The sequence below is a fragment of the Thalia democratica genome, chromosome 5, assembly GCF_965202585.1.
Source record: "Thalia democratica chromosome 5, ktThaDemo2.hap1.1, whole genome shotgun sequence".
NCBI classification, from domain to species: Eukaryota; Metazoa; Chordata; class Thaliacea; order Salpida; family Salpidae; genus Thalia; species Thalia democratica.
Genome location: NC_139169.1, coordinates 70162742 through 70185716, shown reverse-complemented (window position 1 = coordinate 70185716; position 22975 = coordinate 70162742).

Below are 22975 nucleotides of genomic sequence, written 5' to 3'. Positions count from 1 at the left end.
TTGTTCTCGTTTAACATAAACTCGATTAAAACTTTCACTAGTTTTATTCGAATTAGTCAAAACATCATTCATTTTATAAGTGTTTATAAAATTTGAGAAATATGTTAAAGAAATAAACTAGTATTTACAAGTTTAGTAAATTAAACACGTTTTTTTACTTCGTTGTTTAAGTTTATTACTACTTTACGCTTTTATTAAAATTTTTTAATTTAACTTCATTTAAAATTCAACTTATAAAAGACTTTAAAACGCAACATTGTGTTGTAAAAACAAAATAAAAACAATGAGTTATTAAGATGTGTCAATTTTTTGATGTTTCTACTACTAAAATGCCATTTGAACCCGTGTCTTTTAAAACCGGTATATATAAAAACAAATTAGTTAAATAGCTGCTAAAAACGATGATGATACGTTGCTTCTGCTGCAACTATTTATTTGCACATCTGCCACCGGAGAAATTTCTTTAAAAAAATACTTAGAATTTCGACGGTTTCCTGCCAACATAGGCTCGTTATAAGTTGTTGCTACTAGCAACCAATCGGTACTGTTATAAAAAAAAATTACTATTGTTGTAAAGACTTAAAAGATTAATAACAAAACAAGTACAAAATAGTAAACAAAAATTTGACACAACACAAATACATACACTTCTTAGCAAACAATTCTGTTCGCAGTTATCATCGCACTTATCTTAGTACTTCAAACCGTAAAATCCTGAAACGAACCCTTGAAAGTAATTCATTTTTCTCCATTTTGTAAATTAAATTCTTGAGAGAATTTGTGACCTACGCCATGAAATAAAAAAGGACAAAAGAATTGAAAATTTTCATCGAAAAATAAGCGATAAGAAACTTTACATCTATATTTATACAACTATTGGATAAAAAACTAGGTAGCTTAAATAAAGCAAGAATGATATTTTTAATACTATCTTCTAAGCAAATATAACAAAACCTAACCGATAAAAATTCGTGATTATAACGACTTGGTTAATCAAGAGTTTAAAAAAAAATACATGATTGAATATTAAAATATTTTAATTAACTTGTATGAGAATGAAATACTCCCTATCTTTTTTAAACGAAATACTTTTGATATAAAGTTTTTGTAACGTAAAACATATAAAAAATTTAGAAAGAGGCTTTCAAGGTTCGTAGCTTTTTCATGGAATAAAAATACGAGACGCAAATAAAAAAGAGATTAGATAAAACCTGCTGACAAAGTGAAATATGTTTGTTTTTAATTATCTTTATTGCGCATAAAAAATAACAATCTTGTAGCTACATGTGTTTTATATTAATTTATTGGCAATCAGGAACTTAGATAGCCTTTTCTGACTCTAATTAACTAGTTTGCATACTAATGCACATGTTTTTGTCATTCAACAGCGATGAAAGTTTCGTAAAGCTAGCACTCTTTAGATAAGGTTACATAAAAGACAACTTTTATTTTGACGAGCAAAAAGAGTTCTTTGTTTGATTTACAATTTGTTGCTGTAATAAAACATTAACGGCTTTAAGGTAAACAAAATTTAAATTTATTGCCACTTTAAAGGATTAGGTAATTTTATTAATGTTAGCAACTGTTCTTTTAAGCTGAATATAAAAAGCTTTAAAAACTAATTTATCATATTTTTATGAGCCGTAGATAAAAACATATCTTTAAAACTCTAGTTGTCTTCGTTAAAAATATTATCAATGTTTATAACAGAATGATTAAGTTTCGGAAATAAACGTTTTTTTTAACAATTGTCACAAAAAAAGTGCTTCTAAAGTTTTGTGCCATTTTAAACATTTCAAGTTGTATACTAAATTTTCAGTTTCAAAACTAATTAAAACATATTGCAAACGTAAAATCTTCTAAGGTCTATTCATCTTACTTTTAAAATATTTAATTGAAATATCGAGATTAATAGATCTGTACTCAAAATAAAACAGCAAACACTTCCTTCTTTTGTTCCAAATAACACGAAGTACACAGATATAACCACTATATTTTGCATGCCAAGTATTTCGCAATTAATCTTTCATATCGTGTGGTTTTAAATTTTTTCCAATAGAAAACTTGATTTTAAGGTATTTTCCTGACAATTCACAAGCTTCACTATAGTTTTTTTACTTAAATTTTATATCATATTAAAGCCTTAATTGTTATATCGTGTACACAAAAAATAATAACGTAAATAATTCTGTTATAACTGTTCGTAGGTACTTTGATCAGTTTTTTTATTTAAACCTTAGTAAAATGTTTAACTAAATGACTATATGTGTTTCAAATAATATCTAAAAACAAAATTATTTAAACTTGTTTGTATGTGTTTATTTATAACTATTTGTAAATTTCTTTTAAGTTGTTAGTAAGCCGATATAACTCATTATCAAGCGAGCAACACATTATAACTATTTAAATTTCAACACATACAAAACCTTTAATACAATGTTCACATACAGATAGAACTCCGAGTATGTAAATTTTAATTGGATTAATAAGTTGCAGTTAACTGTTCCTTCCTGTGAGAGATCAATGTGGTTAGAAGCTATAAATAGAACTTCAGTTGAAGCTTTGAACACAATGCAAGTACAATATTTGATTAGTAAAAGACAACTTTAGTTTATTCGTTTGTTTTAACAAAATAGACTAACTTTTATTTAATATATTCCAGTTGCATTTAATTTGTGAAACTGTTGAGGTTTACAAATTGCTTTCAATTCAGGTTTTCAAAACAAGACAAAGGATTTGTATTAAACCGCCAAGATGAAGTGAAAGTAGTAATTGCTGTGTCAAGTCACACAGCACTGAAATATTTTCAATATGTGATTGATTCAAGCTTAACGGTAGCGCCGCCGGTGTGCAATCATGCGTTAAACCTGCATTGAAACGCGTTGCTGTTAGCAACCAGTCGCTCTATACTTGAATTATTACCATGCAAGGTGAGTATAAAAAACAAAATAAGTGTTGTAATATTACGAGTATTATGATGTAATAGACAGCTTAAAGTTTTGTTAAAATATGTTTGTTGTTTACGTATTAATTCATGGTACTTTTATAGTTTTCTTAGTAAATTCGAATTAATTGATGAAACACATAAATTAAAATTTTATTTTCACTTTCCAGTTTGTGTATTAAAAATTTATAATGATATTGAAATTCTAAAAACATAACAATACTTGTTCAAAATTTTATTAAATAATTGTTCTACAATATTAAAAGTAATTTAATGTCGAAGACAAAAAAAGTTTAGATATGCCTGTTCTTAATTATAGAGGGTTTAAAGATTTTCGATACGGATAAAACTAAGTGTAAAGTTCTAATACAACTATTAAATTTAATATTTAATGAAATGTTTGCATGACGAAAATCAAAATTAGAGTTATGAAGTTCTAATATATAGCTTAAAATTAAGTTTTAAAGTTTAATAAAACCTGTTTTCATTGACATTAGTTGATCGATAGTAACTCTCAGCAGGAATAATATACTAATAAGGAACTTTCTCGCTAATCCGGCTATGTTCTTCAAAAAAAAATGGCCTGATTAGTCATTTTCCGTATACGAATAAAACATTTTTTATTTTTATAATCTACCCTTTTATATTAATCAATGCATACAATAAAACACACACTAACGTTTGCGTTACTATATTTTAAATTAGTATTTTATAGAAAGAAGCTATTAAAAAGACAAAAATAAACGAAGCTAAACTTTGATATAAACAATAGATTCATAACGTTAGTATAAACTGCTTACTTAGTTATAAAAATAAAGGTAGAAAAATATTTTGTTTAACATTGATTTTAGATAAATTAAATAATTCTACTTCTCAGTTAACGGATAAGCGAATACCGGAACCACTGTGCTAAATAACAAATATTTTCATATTTTCATTATATACTAATAAAACTGTTATAACCTTTTAGTAAAAAGTAAAGTATAGACTATTGGTTAAAGATTGTTTTATCTGATATATAATATAATACTTTTTGTTTTTTTAGAGCACTTTATATTAGTTTTAAATAATAAATATACTATAAGTAGTCTTATATCAGTTTATAAGCAATATTTGACTATAGATAACAGAAATTTATAGACAAGAAGTCAGTGTCTGCAAAAAAAAGAAAAACAACAAGCTTTTTATATTTTTTTAAACTCTGAAACAATAATTTACATTACAACTGTATCTAATTGTAATATATAATTTAAGGAGAATGCATTAGTTTAAATTTTGTGCAAATATTCGCAATTCTTTTTCATTTAAGTGACATCACTTATCTTCTTTTTTATCACAATCATAACTTAATTTACTTCCGTTTCTATCAGGGTAATAAAACATTTAAAACCATTAGTTTTACAAGCAGTTAATATTTGAAAAGATATTATGCTGTCATTTTTAAACCTTAATAAAACAAATGTAAAATATAAATTTTAACTTGAATAGTAGAAACAATGTTTTTGCTGATTTTTTATTGTACTTATAATAACTCAAAAAAAAACTGGTTTAAACCACAAAAATAGAATATTAACCTTATAAAAAAAGTATCATATTTCCCCAATTATTTTAAATTAAAGTAACAATCTTCATTTTAAAAATCATGTAAATGATACGATTTAAATCAAAACAGCTGAAACTTCCTTGACACGAATGGCGACTTTAAGAATTTCTATAAAAGTTTTAAGCGTAATCGGCAGAATAACATTATGCTAAAAATGCTTTAGAACAAAGCAGAAGTAAACAATAAAGCCACAAACTTACTTTGCTATAGATCGAAAACTGTACACTCTATGACGTAATAATGTCGCTTTCTTTTTTCGTTTGCGATTCTGACGTAAAATTGATTGATTGTCAGAACGTTTGAATAAAAACACGTGTAAAATGTAACTAAAATGTCTGTTTTTCATTTTAACTTGCCAACTTTTCATCAATGTCAATACTGCAAACTTGTTTTATCTGTTTCGTTTTTTTTTGTAACGCTTTTAATCCTAATACGAAAACTAAAAAGTACTATTTTTAATATCAGCTGTTAAAGTTGTTTAATTTAAACTATACAGTGCTGTCTATACGCTTATTTCTAAACCTGTTTTTCTATTAAACTAAAGAAAAACTAGTAGAACATACATACTTAGGTTTGTGTTTTTTGTGTTACATTTACTACCAGAATATAAGTCTCTAAACAAAAATAAAAGTTTTCAAACAATATAAAGCAAATGTTTTGTGTTATTTTTTTGAAATTTAAGTAACAAACAATTGTGTATGAAATTTACAAAAATAAATTGTAAGTTTTAACACCACCGTGTAAAGGTTTTTTAAATTTCATTAAGAGTTATATATAACTGTTTATTATATACATATTTATTTAAGATAAGGTATTTTACCAAAGACAATTAATGTTTTAGAATGTAATTACGTTTATATTCTTGTCGAAATAAAACTAATTAGCCCAATTAATTAAAGTAATATTGCTGATGTATTTATAACTCCTTATAACTTTTAATACTGGTCAAATAGTAACTGAAAAGCAAATAATAATTTTTCTAACACCTCCTTTATTTCCTAATAAAAAAGACTTTGATTATGTTAAGCTTAATAATGTTGCCACAAAAACATAAAGTTTGCGTTACCTTTAAAATCAACGTTAGTTTTTTTTTCTGTAAAGAGCAAACAGAACACTTTTAAGCTGTGAGCGTTTATAACAGACACAGAAAACTTTAACAAACTGCGAATTAAATAAAAACAAATAAACATTTCGTCCTCGCCTAATTACAAATAAGAACCGTAACTAGTCAATATCATTGTAGTCCTGTCAACATTTTATCTACTAAGAAGCACTTTACAATAGAGAGTAGTAAACCAGTAAAAACACAAGCGAAAATGTTGTGATTTTAATGGACAGCTTTATTATTAAAACACCACATGATTTTTATTATTCTCTTCATTATTTTTGTATCAATCTATTCGTTGTTTATAGTTTAGTTTATGATTGAAGCTAAATAAATATTGCATAGATTGTATATCCAACTATAATTCTAGTAAATTACATACTAGTTTCGCAAGCTATTTTGTAAATGATTTTTTTTATTTAAAAGCAGTTTATCAAAATAAGAGTTTAAATACTTTTAAACTTTAGCTTTTTATTCAACATAGTATTTTGAGTTAAAATTAATTGTTACATACAACTTACTTTTGAAAACAACTATTTCAAATGTGCATTTTAGTTTAGTGTATAAACAATTACATGTTAAGTATCTGGATTAATTAGAAACCGTATAAAACAGCACAACTTTGCCATTTCTGTACAAATCAATATAATCAATAATTAACTATTCAAGTCAGGTGTCTCATTGATACATAAACATACTTCAATCAAACGTGAGAACTTACAAACTTGTTCAATAAAAACAAACATTAAAAGCCTCTGTTCAGCTGTTCGGGGTTTTATTTTATTTCAAAAATATCATCACCTAACCTCTTTTTCTATATTACGTGACCACATATTTCAACGCTTGATTAAGTTGAAACTGCCATTTTAACCCGTACTTACACCACAAATTATATGGGGTGTAATATTTCGCGTGTATTTCTTTTATGTACGAAATTTTTACACACACACCTGTTGTAGCGCTGTAAAGTCGAGTTTGAAAAGGCTATTGTGAGAGTTCAAACGTATAAATAATAAATAAATTTCCCACGAACCACAAAAAAAAATAAAAACGAGCTCTTTAGTTTTAAACATTTATATAAAATAAAAATATGACCATTGATTCTCAAAAATAATAAAAAAAAAAAAATTTAGGTTTTTTTTTTGTGCAGCTTTAAACAAAAAAAATCAATAAAGCTACTGCTTAAAACAACACGTCAAACATCTAAAAAAAAGTTTACAGTAATTTAACTCCTTAAGTCAATAAATTAAACAATTACTAGCTTTTACTCTATTTTTTTTGTCTGTTGCACTTCTAACAAAAACCTAAACGCAGCAGTAACAGTAAAAAGTTTTTGCTGAAACTCTTTCTCTCCTTCTCATTTTTTCTTTCTCGGTTCGCTCAGTTACAGCTCCTTTGCGCCTCACTAGCGGCTGTTTTGAGTATTACAAGAAAAATTGCATTAAACACATTTTGTCGTAAATATTTGTTTAACAATTACTTAAGACACACTATAAAACAGGTTTGACTATAACAAATGCATGTTCAAAAATAAAACCATGAACCATGAAAAAAAAACACAAAGATCTTGATTTAACTGCTAACCTTCAGTACACTTGCGGTGACTAAAGTAATTAACGTAAAAGATGTTCGTTAGTTTTTGACGATGTGCTTTTACGGGTTAAACTAGAGGTAGTATTTAAATTACCATTTAAGAATTCTTTCTTAAAGAATTTAAATAGTTTGTTTTAAATAGTTATACAAAACTAATGAAGAAAAAATTTATGCATTTTGTTCATCTAATTTTAACCAGCACATACTTCCGTTTTCAAATGCACAGCAAATTAATCTCAATGGCAGCTAAAATGACAAATCTAAAAGTGTTAACAAAGTTTTTTACCCTCTAAACTGCATGAGTTTCTTAGTTAGTTAGTCGATTACGTAGCCATTAAAATTTATATTTAATTATATTAGTAACAAACTTTACTAGTAACTTCTATAATTACCTTTTTTACGATTTAAGTCTAAACAAAACCATTTGAAAAGTTAAACAACTGTAAGGTTTTAACTTGTATAAATTAGGATTTTTATAGTATTGACTTTGTTTATAAATGCTGTAAAATAATTTTTTTATTCATAAAAGTTAGCAAAAGAATACAAAATATTTTAAAAATAGAATTTTTATATAAAATATTGAAATAAAACATTCGCAAAAGAAACATTTTTAATGAAAAAGGCTTAAGATTTACGTGCATGTTTCAACACCAAACTACAAATATAAGTAAGTTGTATGACAAGATTAATGCAGACATCATATTTTTCGACAGAAAGTTTATAATCGTATTGCTACATATAACAAAATAATAACAAAATGATATCGAATTTATGTTAAAAGAAAACTGGTTGATATATTAAAAAAATATATATTTCACTAACGCTTGATCAGGCGAACTCAATTTCATAGTGGCAGCCGCAAATGTAATTTGCATGGCAACGAGCATCGCGGTTACTAAGCAACATATCACCAAGCAACATATCGACTCGAAATTAATTAAGTGCGTTAATGTATTCCGTTTGCTTTTAGCGGATACATAAATACTAAATCTAATGCAAAATGTGGTAAATATGGCTTCGTTCACTCTCTTAAGGAGTCTAGTTTACTGCAAAAATATAGAATGTCTCAGTACTAAAAAATTGAAAACATTGCAACTTTGATTAAAAAAAAATACTTACAAAAACCAGATTTTTTTTATAAAACATTTTGATAATTATTTATACTAAACGGTTTAATCTATTGTAAATAGTGAAATAGTCAGATAAAACTGAAAGTTTAAATTAATTTAAATAATAATAACTCATCATGATAAGTGATGCTAACTGAAAGCTATTTTTAAAATTTGTCAGTCGCCAAACGAAAATGTTTTTGTAATTATATTGTTTGTTTGTGATCAGTTGCTCTTTGATCTAATGCCGATGCAAATATACTATTAGAGTACTAAGTACTAATGTGACACGTTAGTAGGCAGTAAAAATAAACGGGTCAAATTGAAACACACGGTAAAATTTATATTTTTTATAAAAGCTGTTTATCAAATCCAAATAAAACAACTAAATTTATCTTGTAAATTACACTGAGATATAACTGAAATCTTATATTAAATTGACCTGCCGGAAATTAAGTTACCAGAGTCAGCCGATACTGGATGTGATGATACAAAACTCAAAATTTTGTAAGGAAGAAATTATCGCATTTTCGGTGAGCAAATGTTATATAATTAATTTTGTACTTTTATTCAAAAAACTCCTGCTTTTGTTTTTTTAGTATTTTTGTAAGTATAGCTATAACTGCTTGTATACTTTTTTTGCACAGTTGAACTTATGTCTAATGTGTAGCAGTTTTTGTCTAAATTTGTTCATAATAACTGTGAAACTGGCCGGCCCGCCAATGTTCAAAAAAATCAAATAGAATCAGACCCGCGAGTTTTTAATTTTGCGCCCAAAGCTTTTAATATTTTATATAAATATTAAGAAATCTACTACTTGTTTGTGATTTGTTTTTATTTTATCTTATTATATTATTTAGAAACTTCCGTAAGAATCGTCACTGATAATTTTTTAAAAAATTGTTTAAAACTAAAGACAAGTATTTTAAAAACAACATTTTATCTGTATAATTGTGTTTTCACGGAAAGTGTCTGCATAATAAAAACGTATATAAGAAATAGATTACTGTATAACTTGTTAAATATTTGCAAGCTTTGATAAGTCTTTTTCACTTTAAGAATAGAAAAACTAAAATAAACAAATCATTACAACCGAATTATAAATCTTGCTTATAAAATTATACGTAAGTTTACTTAAGGCTTTATTAATAAATTATATTTGGGAAAATACTTTGCACTGTACTATAATTGAAATTAATAAGACTTAATTTTCTATAAAAATTAAAATCTTTTGATTCAAGTATTCATTGAAAACAAAATTTAACCAAAATTACTTGTTGTCTTTTTTAAAATATTCGGTTTAGAAAATTTTAACACGTTTGAATGTAGAAATAAACTGACTTGGAAATAATGATGTTTTTGTGACCGAATGCGGCCACCACATGTGCTTTATTAAAATACACATTAAATGCTTATTAAAGACGTCAAAATCTTGTTTACAAAACTTTTAGAAATCACCTATAATTTTGTTAATTGTTTAATAAAATCTTTGGCCCAAAACATTAGTTCCTTTGAAAAGGATTAAAAATTAATAAGAAATTAAATCAAGTTATTTGATAAAAAACATAAAACATAAATTATGCCAAAAAAAATACTTTTAAAACATAAAAATAATTAAAAATAATTTTCATGAATTAAAATCTAATTGAACCATTTATGAAAAAAAAGACAATAACGAAGTACTTCATAGAATTCAAAAAAAGTTAGTTATAAGAGGAATTGAAGTTTTATTTAACAAATTTTTTAGTATTAAGTATAATTTTTCTTCCGGTTGGAAACATTCATCTTTACAAAAAATAGCTTTGACGAATATAAATTGACAACTGTAGAATATCATTTTTGCCTATAAATAGTTATCTTACGGTTTAGTTATTTTAAGTTCTTATTTCACTTAATTTTAACATTTAGTTTCAAGTTTTTCAAAAATCAAAAAAAAATTTAGATCTTCAGTTTTATCTAGAAGTTAAGTAAAATATATTTAAGCTATTTTACATTATTAAAAAAAGAAGCTGTAAACAAAAATACTTTTATTGCGTACAAACTAAGAGACGAATTGAAAATAACAATAAACTAAAACTTATAAAGTCCAACATTAAAACTGCACTTATTATGACATAAAGTACCTAAATGAAAATTTCGTACTTTTATATCATTGGGACCTCAATGCAATTAATATTCTTGAAGTATTTCATCTCTATCGAAGTTTTGAAGCGAAAATTATTGCTCTTGACGTCATAACTGTGAAATCTTACTCTGTTGTAATCTTTTCGGAAGAAATAAATCTTATATCCAATGCTGATAACCTGGAAATCTCGATTCCATACCCATTTTGAAAAATTTTCAATATATGTGAACTTTCTTGTAACACTATCAAATACTTCAAAATGGTCACTATTCCCTCCAATCATAAACATTTTGTTTCCAATGCTAATTGCAGCATGATTGCTTCTTGGTGATAGCATATTAGGAAAACGAGACCATTTATTTTCATGAAAGTCATAACCTTCCATTGATTTGAGCTTTTGATGGTAAACATATAAAGTACGATCCACCCGACCCTCTTCTCTAACTGGGTTTTGAACTAATGTTCTTGAACCTCCTGAAACAATCATTTTGCCTTCAAAAACTGTACAAGCTGCCTCTTCCCTACTTATCATCATAGATTTAGTAGAAGTCCATTGGTCACGTTGATCATCATAAAACATACAATAGCTGTTATAACTAGTGCCACAGATAACAAAGACCTTTTGCATAAAGGCACACACGTAATATAGATTTAATTTTTTTAATAAAGGTAATTTTTCCCAGGTTTTAGTAAAAGAAGAATACTTTATAACGGCTGACGAACTTCGATCTTTAAGCTGACCTAACACAAAAATATCAGAACCACTAGAAGTTGCTTTAAGACGATGTTTAGGTATAGGCAGGCTAGGAAGGTACATTTTAGTGTTAAAGCTGTTCATCAGAAAAGCTTTGTTATTTGATTTACTTTTGCCATACATTTTACTATTAAACACAGCAATATTAAAGTCTTCCTGAGCACAATATCTATTTTGATACAAAACCGAAAACTGATCACTAACAATTCTGCTAACTTTTTTGAAACTGGATGTCATTTTTTTAATATATAGTTGACAAAAAACGTTATCAACGGTTAAAAACTGTAAAAGTTAACTTACATTTTTACATATCTATATATGTAGATTTAATAAAACTTAATTAGTTTTAAAAAAGTTAAATAATTTTATTGATTTTCATTTTTCTGAATCAAGTAAGCTTAATATTATTGAAAATATTTTTAAGACTAAACACTATTTTTTAACAGAAGTAGCATATTATTATTTTTGTTAAAACAAAAAAAAAGTTACTGATTAGCTACTGTTTCTTTAAGAATGTGAAAACAAATTTCATTGTATGTTTCTATTAATTATCTTATTGTTTATAAAGAAAAAATCTAGTTTTTATTACCTCATTTAATAAGTAATATTAAATAAAGGTACTCATTTAAACCTTTATTTAAAAGCTGTAAAAACTAAAATTGTGCTTTTATAGAAAAAATATATCAACTTGATTTAGGGATATTATAAACGGCTAACTACTTATAAAAACTCAAAATAATTTAAACTGAGTGCTGTATAATTTTTTTATTTGTTTAGTTTTTATTAGTTTAATACTGTTCATCAATTGCAAACAATATTAAACAAAAGTATTTCGATGAGCTTAAAAGTTATAAAATAGTATTATTATATATATATAAACTTATCATTATAGCTTGAGTGTACCTAAAATTTTGTAGTTACTATAGGACTCTGTTTTAAAATTATTTATTTATATCGAGCTAACTAAACTTACTCAAACAATCTAAACTACTTTTAATATTACTTACTTTACTAGAAGTCTACCTCGTTTTAAATTATTTATTTTAATAATAACTACTAATTAAAATATATTTAATGGATTATGCTAGGATTGGGCAACGTACAGCATACGGGTAGTGGTACATGTGGAGTGAAAATAGCTTGCCGGTGTTCACAAATTTTAAAAGATATCCGACCCAAAAAAGATAAAAGTGCGGCCTGCGAGCCTTTAAATCTGGACTGCTAAACCAAATCTTGAAGTTTACACTAGGCACTTCGAGAGTATAAGAAAAAAAAAGCTTTGTGACATAGTTAAATGAAAATTTGAAATATAAATCTAATAAAGTAAAAAAAAGATCACTAATTATTATTTTACTCATATAAATTAGATAATATTTACGAGTTCAATAAGATTTAAATGCTTCTAACCTGTTAAGTACTAAACTTTTCGGGCCGCCGACTAAAACCGTTGCCAGCTCAAACCCCAATAGTTAAATTAGTTATAACTGATTAATCCATTATTCTTATTTGTAAGTATATAAAACTTTAAAAAAATTATGTTAAAAAACTTTACGAAGTTTCACAAAAAATATTCCACTATAGATCTTAATTATTGGAAAGATACAAACACATTTACTTTTGAATATTAGTTACGTCAATATTAAGCGTATTATGATTATAAAATATACTACAGATTGTGTATAAGTACAAAAGATGTTGTAACACTTTTGTTTAATTGAAATTTTATGTTTAATTATACTAAATTACTAAAACGCAACAGATCAATCAAAATCCAGAATTTAAGTATAAACTTGATAAGTATTAATACAATAACTATAAAAGTTTTTGAATCAATATATTTTATTTTTAAGTGCTGTTTTAGGCAATACACTAATCACATAATTATAAAATAAAATAAACTTAACTATATTTGAAAATAAGGTAGTCTAAAAATTTTTAATTTATATAATGTAAAACTTAAAATATTCATCTAAAATTTAAAGGAAGTTTGAAAAATTAAAAGATTGATGCTTTATATATTGAAACCCTTGAATTTAAAAACTCATGCTAGTACTGCAAACATTCTTTAAAATAATGATACCAAAATAAAAAGGTATTCAAAGCTGTTAATCATCACATCAGGTTGCAAGGAGTTAAAACTAGACTAACAAAAAACTTAAACAAGTAATATTAAGATTTTAAGAATAGGAGACTTCAAATAAAAGCCAGTTTTATCATTTTATAATTAACTTTTTAGATCCCAGTTTATCATATTTACGCTTTGTTGATTTATTGAATAAATTAATGTTATTTAAAAGCAAAAAGTATCATAGGTATTTTTTTACAGTTGTATAATGTACATATGACCCTTTTTATAATATAAAATTTACTTATTTTTAAATTATTTAGTTGAAAAAAAAATTAAATGAATTCTTAATTCAACTTTGTTGCTACATTTCTAGCTTTAAAATATTAATAATAAGTATTTATAAGAACATAGAATATAAATAATTAGTAATCATTTGACTTTAAGATTATAAAAAGATATAGTCAGAAATCAACGTGATATAATTGTTAAGTAATAATTATATAAATTTCCTAACATTAGTAATATTAACCTAGTTTACAAATGAAGCTCGTGGGACGCAAGTTACGGAAAAACAAAAAACGAATTTTTGCTTTAATCTGTTTAATGTTTGAGTTTTATGTATTGTGTAGCAATAAACGTAATTGACAGTTTTGATGTTTTTGTTGAAGTAGACGATAATGTGTGTGTGATAACAATATAGATGACTGTTAATTATTAAATACATATATAAAGTGATGGTAGGTTGTGTTAGTAAACAGTTTTACATTAAAATATGTGCTTGTCTGCATAAAACTTTTTTATTAGTTACAAACAAACTTAAGTTTTATTACGAGCACAATATGAATATTATTTATATCATTATATAAAGTTTGGTAAACAACTTTTATTCTTTTAAAACTTCAAAAAAAGTTATAGTAATTTTGCAATTTTATTTTTATAAAGATCAACTTTATCGATTACTTCTTACGCTCTTGTAATTCCGTTGTAAAACTAGAAGTTAACATTTATTTATTTAAATTTAGTTTAGTATAATCATTATTTAGTTAAAAATTTCATCGACAGAAACTCTCAATAAACAGCAGATAACACTAAAATAAGTAAGCTAAGTTATGAAAAATTTTTGAAAGAAAATAAATAAATAAGTATATAAAAAAGAAATATTTTTAGTAAGGCTTGAAAAATAACGATTATTACTCAACTGTAGATTTCTATATGTTGATTAAGCCATCTTTTAGCTAGAATCTCAAAAATCGTCACAAATTTAACTTATGACCTCAAACAGATATGAAGTCATTTAGGAATGACGTACTTTCAGAGTGACGTAACTTTATTTCCGACGGCGGCCCACTGAGATAGAAATTTAAAACAATGCTAATTGATTGTATTAAATGCCGTACAAACATATATGTTATAGTTTTCTATCATGTAATTTCAAATGGTAATAATTTTGTTTTTTACAAAAAAACTCCAAAGTTTTTTTATTTTCTCTTGACTCAAGTTTCTTAGAGAAAACATTCACTGAACTTGTGATTTGCTCATTATCTAAGTAAGTTTAACAAATTAAAACTATTGTAACTCATAGCGAACAAGTTTAATTTGCTTAAAATATCAAATCAAAAACATTTTAATAGTTATTTACTTTCTTTGAATAATGGTCTATAGTTTATTGAAAAACAAAAAAAAAAGAAGCTCAAAATATTCGGTACTAAAAACTGGGGCACAAAAACCTTTCGGCCATCAAGTCGCACACCACGGATATCTTTTAACGTCTTGTCCAGGACTATATGCCTAAATATGCCTCAGAAATGGCACAAAGTAGAATTTAATTTTATTAATAGGAAGATTAAGATAATACATTTACCTTAAATTTTGAAAAGGATTTAGTTAATAAGAATAAAACATCAACTAGTTCATATATATATATTACATCAATTAGTTTGTTATATGATTTCAACCTAAACCATGTTTTTTCAACTATTTTTTGACTACTATATGTACTTTATACTTGGCCATAAATGTGTTAAGTGTTCTACATACGTCATACCAACGCTTACAAATGCAAACGACAATGTAGCAGCAACTTGTCTGCAACTTCCTTTTATCCCGAGTTAACTTAACAAGGATCACACAAACTAAATGGCAATATGACAACATCTCAAGCGGATTGAATCAAAAAAATGTGACAGAATTATAAACTCTTCTTATATTTGTTAAGCTGTGATGTGTTTACCGTTGGTGTCGTTGAGCAGTCGTCTGTGTTAATTATGACATCATAAGGTGAACCATATCGGTGTATTTAGCAGCGTTACAACTTTTGACGTATGAAATTATTTCCAGTAACAAAATTTGGCGAGTTTTGTTAAGAGAAGGTGTTTCTCTCATTGAATTATACACCGTGTATGCTTTGTGTATTCTTTCAAATGTAGGAAAGGAGCAATTAAGAAAAAAAGACAAGCAACAATTCGACGTCGCAAGTTGCTTGTCGGCCGACGTCAGGTTTGTGTGTGAGATCGGAACCTTTTAATTGCTCCTCCCCAATCTGTAGCGAGGTTGCCAAGCAACAATCGGCATCATTAGTGGTTGACACGTTCCACCGAGCACACTCAAGTGTCCTGTTTTGAAGTTACGTCACAATAGCGATTTGAGTCTTTTTGAAACTTGTAAAAAACCATCGTTTACATGTAGTGGCGAGCTTGAATGAACTTGGTGGCATAAAAAAGCCCCTTATAATAAGAATCAAAAAACTAATTTAAAAAGTTTCAAATTAAATTGCAGGGCGTAGTTGTAAACCACTGCTAAGACTTAAAAGTACAAACTGAATACCGTCCGGATCTATTTATATTTTAATTTAAGCGTTCACTAAAAGTTTTACATTTTAATTGTTTTAAGACACACGGTAATCAGGTTTCTTTTAGTAAGAGAAGCTATCATCTTTTTGTTGTCAAACTTATAGAGTTTGTGATAAATGCGACCAGCAATCGGATAAAACAATAACGAATTTTTCCTTTTTTAAAGTTGTGAAATATTCATGAGACTACAGACAGATAAGCAAAACAAAGCTTTATCTGTCACACAACCTTTTTATTTGAAGAAAAGTGTGAGTGAGAAGAAGAACAAAGTTATAAATCATTCCTAATTTATACTTTGCTATAATCTTGTCGCGCGATTATTGATTGCCGTTTGACATACATCTAATTTTAAAATGATCATTAAACAAGCCTCATTTTAAACTAGTTATCACTTGAAACTATGACTGATATTTTTGTGAAAGTTTTTTGTTGTTTTATTTATGTGTATTAAAGACATAGAGTTATTTAGTGGATAAGATTTCTTAGCCTCATCAATTAACATTATTGATGTTAATCAAAAAAATTAAGATGTTATTTAAAAACTCGTATTTGAAAACTCTTACATACAATTTAATTTACAACGATAGTTTTCAAACTATGAAAAAATACATTCCATATTTTGCATAAGTATTTTTTAGTTTTTAGAATTATTTTTAAATATTGACTAGACAGCGACAGTTAGTTTTTTTATAGTTTTGATCTAACGATGTTTTTGTTTTAATTTTGTTTAAACATTAAAATAAATGTGTTTGTATTTATATGTACTTATATATCAAAAAAAGTTTTAGATCTATATTAAGTAAGTCTTATTAGTAATTATTACATAACTTAATTGATAAAAAAATAAGTTGATAAAACATAAATTCATAAAAACTACTAAACGGTTTATATATAACAAAACAAAACAATAGAAATATTTTTAATAGCATTTATTTACATACATAGTTTTATAAAGCTTTTGTATTCAAATTTAGAATCAAGCTTAACATTTCTGCTATACTGTATTTTTAAGTTTCAAACAGTTTTATTAAGCTTAATGTAATAAGTAAGCTCATGTCACTAACTTTACATTGCTTTTTTAATGTCAATTGAGTTAAAGGACAAAAAAAATAAAAACTGAATACAACTTCGAACCATCGTATATTTGTATTAGCAGATATACACTTTCACATCAATCACAACTACATCCTCAAAAGCCATCTAATCTATCAGTCAACAAATTTAATTTTACTTAGAACAGGTTTTTCCGCCTACGTAACTGCGTGAACAACTTATCAGCTGTCGGGAATTAGTTGCCGTGTTACTTGGAAAAATGATATGTCTTCAACAATAATAAGCCATGGCGCCACACTTTCTTTTCTTCCACAATGTAAATTTTTAAGTTCAACTGTATAAGTCCGAATGTTGCGATAACAAATGTGACGTCATTGATATGTGTGTTTTAAACTTTTGAAGCGTTTTTAATTGCTTGCAAAGGTTTTAAACCAAAATTTAATTGAGTTTTTGTTTTTTCTTCTATTTTATTTTAACTTGTTGAAGCAAGAGTAATTTCGGTTCATTGTTTATAAAATTACTAAAGGTTAGAAAAAAAGGGGTTAAATACAGTTTTGTTTTTGAAAAGTTCAAAAAATAAGTATCAAAGTAAAAAATAAATTAAAGTGGTTATAGAAAAATTATTTTACAATTTACATCAAAGGTCTGAAGATCCTTTTAGGAGAAACAGTGTGAGCTAAGGTAACAATCGTTGGCTAAAATTTTTATAATTAAGCTCTTATGTTTTGAGCACTCAAATTCATACAGTTTTCTAACTTATTTAAAGTAATAATAAATAAGGTTATAAGCTACATAGAGTCAATTAAATCTTATCAAAACTCGTTCAAGTAGGTATTTTTAACAGGTAACACAAAATTCTATAAAACCTTTAAACGAAATATTACAAAACTTAAAACTTTTTAAGCAAACCGGTTTGTTTGAGGATTTCAAAAGCGAAAAATGTAGATTCCAATAAACCTTGATAAGGCAAGCAAAACTTCATGGTAACAGCCTCAAGTATAATTTTGTATGGTAACGCGATATCAACGCGGTTACTAAGCAACATATCACCAAGCAACATATCGACTCGAATGTAATTAAGTGCGTTAATGTATTCTGTTTGCACATTTTACGGACTCATAATTACTGAGTCTAATGCAAGTTGTGGTAAATTGTGTTTCGTTCGCTGTCTTTAAAAAGTTAGTTTAATATAAAATTGATGAAAGTCTTAGTAGTGAAAACATTAAGACACACATCAATTTTAGGACAGCATACTAACTTTAGATAACATATAACAATACGTTTTTAAAAAAAGATAATGCTAATTATTTACATTCTACAGTTTAAAATAGTTTATAAACATTGAAAATATTGTGTATAAAAACAGTAAAAAATTATAATTTACATAATACTTAATGCTAACTAAAACCAATTTTTAAATGTTTTCTTTGCCAAAAGAAAGCCTATAGTCGTAAGTACCAGTTAGTGATATAATCTTGTTGCTTTTTGTCGATCAGTTATTTTAGATTCAAATCAAATATACATATACTCAAGGAGTATTTTAGTTATACCCGCAAGCAGGCATGTCTTGGCATTTTATTACCAGTAAAATGAAAATAAATCGGAAGACATAGCGATATTTCAAATTTTATAAAACCACTTCTCAAACTCTAAATAAAAGTTAGTTATTTGGCATAAAACTCCATTGGAGTATAAATAAACTCTGACACCATATTGACCAGCTGAACATCAAATTACTTTGTTCGATGTTCGATGTGTTACTAGATAATTAGAACAATTTGTATGGAAGCAAATTTAACATTTCCGGTTATGTTTTACACAATTTTCTAAGATAAATTCTTTCTTTTTTAAATGTTTTTCTTAGTAAAACTAAAACTGCTTGATTATATTAATTTTTGCTTAAACTAAAAAGTTTAGTTTGTGTCTAATACGTGGTAGTTGTTATCTAAATTTGTTCTTGAATTTTTTAAATTTGCCGCTAACCTAAAAATTAACATTTAAGCCTGTTTTAAAACTTAAATGGAATCAGGCCCGCCGATTTTTATAATTTTGCGCGCAAAGCTTACATTATTTATTTTAAGTTTTAAAGATCTACTGCCTTTTTTAAGTCTATTATTTTGATTTTGTTAAACATTTGAAACACTTATATAAGAACTGCTACTGACTAAGTTTTAGTGTAATAAAAAAAAAATAAATTTTAACTTAACTAGAAAATTTGAATGCTTTATAAAAGCTTTTTTTAAAAGATCACAAAGCTAAGTTATATAAACTGTTATAACCAACCAAAAATATTGCTCATAGAACTAAGTAAAATAAGTTTAAGGTTTTAATTGTAGTTTATATTTGTTTAAAAACACTTGTCATTTTCAAACTTTATTATTTAGGAATTATTAAAACTTAAATAGTCTTGAAATTTTATATATATTTGTTCACTATCTTCTTTGAAAAAATTTTTAATAAGAATCGTATTTGTATTTTTAAAGTATTCTGTTTATAAAATATTAACACCTTGTATGATAATGGTGCTTAAATGTTGTAATATGATTTTTCAAGGAAATAATTTTTGTGACTTAATTTTTTGCGTCCACATATATCACCACAATAGGAATTTTATAAATCACAAGGAGTACAAATGAAAGATCTTTCAAATTTTGCTTACAAATATTTTATAAACAATCCACCTATATTTTTATAATTAGTATAGTAATCGTTTTCGTCTAGAATATTAGTGACATTGAAGAGAATAAAATACTAATACGAATGGAACTACGTTGTTTATAAGGCAATCTATAATAAAATATTATACTAGCAAAATACTTCTTTAAAAACTTAAAAACTATTAACGAGTGTTTTAATTATTTATTTAAAAGGAGGAGTTGTTGAAGGAAAAAAGAATAGTATTAGTTATATGAGGAATTGAAGTTTTACTAAATATAAATGTTTTTATCATTCAATACATTTTTGTTCAGGTTGGAAGCTGTTATCTATTTAATTTATTAGTTTAAATCAAAGCAAAATGTATGCTGAAGAAACTCCTTTTTCAAATGAAATTTAGCAACATTCGATAAGCGAATTATTTAAAAAACAAAACTCCTATTTATAGTTTAATATTTATAAAGGTATGATTTAAGTTAATTTTATCGTATCCTTCCAAGTAGTGTAAAAATTTAAGAATAATGTAATTATTACTTTTATTACATTAAACTTCAGTTACTTGTAGCAGTTCACAATAAATAGCTAAATTATACTGTAATTTTTACTATTATTGTCATAATTTTTAAGTTACGAAGCTGTAAACGAAAACACTTTATTGCATAGAAACTAAGAAAGGATTTATAAATAACGAAAAACAAAAAATCTACTAAGACCAGCCTTGAAACACTTAAGTTGTAATGTCACAAAAGTACTGTAAATTCAAATATACTTTTAAATCATTGGGACCTTGATGCAGCTGAATTTTATCAAAACTTTCTATCTCTATTGAAGTTTGAAGCTAAAATGGTTGTTCTTGACATCATAACTAAGTACATTGATTTTCTTGTTTTGTTTTCGGAAGAAATAAATCTTATAACTAATGCTGACTAACTGGCAATCTAGAATCATCACATATTTTGGAACATTTTCAATATACGTGAACTTTTCTTGTGACGCTATCAAATACTTCATAAAAGAAAACTACTGCCTCCAATAACAAACATTTTATTGCCAATACTAATTGCAGCATGATTTTTTCTTGGTGATAGCATATTATGAAAACGGACCATTTATTTTCATGAAAATCATAACCTTCAATTGATTTGAGTTTTTTATGGTAAATTTGATCTGTTTTCTTAGAACCTCCTGAAACAACTATTTTGCCTTCAAAAATTGTACAAGCTGCCTTTTTCCCTACTTTCTATAATAGGTTCGGCAGAAGTCCATTGATCACGTAGATTATCATAAAACATACAAGGCCTGTTGTTACTAGCTCCACAGATAACAAAACCTTTTGCATGAAAGCACACACGTAGTAAGGTGGATAAAATTCTTTTTAATAAAGGTAATTTTTCTCGAGGTTTTTGTAAAAGAAGAATACTTTATAAAGGCGGAGGAACTGCGATCTTCAAGCTGACTTAACACATAATATTAGAACCACTAGAAGTAGCTTTAAGACCATGTTCAGGTATAGGCAAGCTAGGAAGGGTACATTTAGTGTTAAAGTTGTTCAACAGAAAAGGTCTGTTGTTTGATTTACTTTCGCCATACCTTTTAAAAATTAAACACAGCAATAGTAAAGTCTTCCTGACCACAATATCTATTTTGATACAAAACAGAAAACTGATCACTTAAACTTCTGCTAAGTTTTTTAAACTAGATAGCATGTTTTTTATATATTGCTGAAAAAAGTTAAGTGTTAATCAAAACCGTACAAGTAAACTTTTAATATATTTTTTTTAATTAATTTTTTTTTTCAGTTTTCAAATTAGTCAATTTTTTTGAAGTAAATTTAACTGAAAAAGGTTTTTTTGTTCTAAAACATTTTTTTAAAACCAGTTAAGTTATTAATTGAAGTTAAGTATAAAAAAAGAATAAATTTAAACTTTTTTTTTACTATTATATATATATATTCAGGATATGTTTTATTTTAATAATATACTAGTTGATTACTAAAACATCAAAAGATTTGTCACCACAAATCATTGGTACTATTTAAATAAAAATGTTTATTAGAACCTTTTAATCATAGAATAACATATTTATTTTTTCCAGAGAACGTTGTATATCAACTTTATATATAAGTATTTTAAACAGCCTACTGCGTATAAAAATATAAACTATTCAAACTGACTGCAGTATAAACTGCATTTTTATAAACTTTAAAAAAAGTGTTATTCTTCATTGTTGTAAATACTAGTAACCTAAACTATTTTCATGAGCTAAGAAATCAAAAAAATAATTCAACAACAATTACTAAAATAAATTATTATTATAGTTTAAGTAAAACATTTAAAAAATTTTAGTAAAGTATTTTAAATATACCTACTTTTACCTAACTTATTAAACTTATTCAAATAACTTAAATTAATTGTATGCTTTATACTTTATAAAGGTTGTGATACCAAAACATACATAAACAAAAGAAGGTTCCTTACTCAGTAAATAAGTAAGAATACTACTTTCTTTTAATACAGACAAAAACTTCATATTACTTAACTTCATTAAAGATTTTTTTAATTTGATGTATGCATTTTATAAGTAGAAATTAGAAAGTCATTATATATTTCAAAACTTTAAGTACAAGCTCTACTACGATTTAATTTTTTTAAATACCTATTTATGTAGTTTAAGCGAATGAAAACTTCTGAGGATATATAGTAACTTAATAAAAGTTTTGCTGTTTTTAAACAACTTCTAATTACAGTTTATACTAAGGTTGTTTTCTCATTGAAAATTTATTTAAAAACAGTGCAGGTAAAGATTTTTAACATTATGTTAACCTCAACTCAAACAACTTGTCAGCTGTTCCTTAACTAGAAAAGCCAGCTGCAGAATCAAAACTGGGCGGTATACTTGTTTATATAAATTTAACATTTAAAATCTAATGTAAAGTTAGAAGTTATTATTACTTTCGCTCCAGAGATCACATGTTATCATTATTCTGATGTCATTAATTATAATGCCTAACAATGCACCTGCGTGCTAGATGAGAGTTTTTGTAATTTTATTTAAAATCTACTAATAATTAAAATGGGCAATTTTAACCTGTAAGGTGAACAAAAACTAACTGAATAA